Source organism: Myotis davidii, unplaced genomic scaffold (assembly GCF_000327345.1).
Source record: "Myotis davidii unplaced genomic scaffold, ASM32734v1 scaffold190, whole genome shotgun sequence".
Taxonomy (NCBI): Eukaryota; Metazoa; Chordata; class Mammalia; order Chiroptera; family Vespertilionidae; genus Myotis; species Myotis davidii.
The window spans coordinates 1,157,083-1,158,996 of NW_006283440.1; the positions used below are offsets into that span (position 1 = coordinate 1,157,083).

Consider the following 1,914-nt stretch of genomic DNA (forward strand, 5'->3'; position numbering starts at 1 on the left):
CGGCCGCCGTGCAGACAGGTCCCAGGCAGGCCGGCCGGCCACTCCTCGCCCTGCGGGGCCACCTGGCACGGTGCCTGTCTGCCAGCAGCACAGGCCAACTGCCCCCGGCTCAGCCATTCTCAGCGCCTGGGTTCTGATGGCTCTTCCGGGACTGACTGTAGCCTGCTGGCCTGGCCGGTGCTCAGAGCCAGCGGCAGGAGTCCGCGGCCACCAAGGGGACCGGCCATCTTAGTCCAAAATTCCACACGTGGCCGTTTGGCTTGGCCCCTAAGGGCAGAAACGTGTGGCTTTAACTTTCTACAAAAACAAGGCCGCACCAAACCACTGGGCGAGCTGGTGCCCACAGCCCACGGGGAGGTGCCAGCTGTCTGCCCCTGGGGGCTGGGTGCGTGTGGCTGTGCCCGCCCCGTCCTGCTCCACCTCACAGGAAGCCCAACACGCCCACCAGAGGGAAGGGCATCTCGTGTGGCTTTAACTTTCTACAAAAACAAGGCCGCACCAAACCACTGGGCGAGCTGGTGCCCACAGCCCACGGGGAGGTGCCAGCTGTCTGCCCGTGGGTGCTGGGTGCGTGTGGCTGTGCCCGCCCCGTCCTGCTCCACCTCACAGGAAGCCCAACACGCCCACCAGAGGGAAGGGCATCTTCACAGGAAGCAGCGTTCTTGTATTTTATTCAAATTTAAAAATCACATTTGGATTCTTTTACCAACATGGTAAGCAGCACAGTCCCACGCAGAGCACACGCGGCTGCGCAGGGTGGACCGTCCGGAATGAGTGTCGCTGCTGGGCAGCCCTGAGGCCCAGGACCTTTTGGACCTCACCGACCACCAGTTAAGCCCCCTGCCTTTTGGCCTGTGCAGGAAGGTTGGTTTCCGCCCTTTTTATAACTTCCAACCTCAGGGGGATGAGGGACTGCAAGGGGCGGGGCCTCTGTGCACTGCCTGTCAGACTGCTGATGTCAGGCTGCCTTTTAAACTACCTTTTAAAACACGGTATTTAAATTCAAAAACAAACAGGAATACAGAAACATTAATCCATTACATTTTATTATTAAATACATCTTAGGTTTTATCCCGTACTTTTACCAAAAGGCACTACAATTTTGGCAAATATCTACATAACAGAACTTTCTGAAATGAGCCAGAGAAGCCCATGGAGTGGAGCTCACTGGCTCCGCACAGAAGCCTGACTCTCCGGCCGCATGCGGAGGGACCTTCCGAGGCCTCAGGCTCTCTAGTGGTGCAGGGGGGACCGCGTACACGCTGACCCCGTGCGCAGTCAGTGTGTGGAGGCGGCATGTTCGGTGGGGACCAGGTGACCCTTTCTGAGGATGGGCCTTTCACGTGTGCTCTGCTGCGAGCAGCCGCAGGAAAGCAGCTCCAGACGCGGACGCCGATGTCGCTGATGGCCCAGCAGCCCTGTCACCTCCCTCTGATGTCCAGGTCAGCGCCATCCTGGTCCCACCAGGGCTACTAGGAGCTTATGAGAAAGAATCTCACTGTGATCTTTCCTGCAAAGAAACAGCAATAAAATCACTCCCGCTCAGAGGAATCCGTCAACCAGGACCACCGTGTGCCCCCCGCTCGGGTGATGGCCGAGTGCAGGGCAGGAGGGACCCGCCATGTCTCACAGCCCCGAGAACGGGTTTGCAGCTCACATGCGGCTGTGAAAGCCGCGCTGATACCAGAGCCCGTGTCAGAGCCACACACACGCCAACTGCTTCCAGCCTCCACACCCCACGGCCGGAGTGGTGCTGCCGGCGTCACCCAGCACTCGCCCGGGGCTGTACGATTCTGCCCACAGCTGCACCACAGCACATACAGACGGTGCCCGCTGCACAGTCTGGCGGCCAGCGCGGCGGCCTCTTCGCCGAGTGGAGTTGCAGCCTCTGGGCACTAGGAACAGGAAGGCTTT

General features: G+C 59.7%; 1 protein-coding gene across 1 annotated transcript in view; it reads right to left on the reverse strand.

Moving 5' to 3' along the window:
• Positions 1–1,019: 1,019 nt before the first annotated feature.
• LOC102772336 (chromosome unknown open reading frame, human C9orf3) overlaps positions 1,020–1,914 on the reverse strand; it is a 341,200-nt gene continuing 340,305 nt past the window's right edge. Inside the window, exon 16 of the mRNA XM_015564262.1 lies at positions 1,020–1,510. The gene's annotated coding sequence lies outside the window, so the exon portion shown is untranslated. The remainder of the gene's footprint in view (positions 1,511–1,914) is intronic.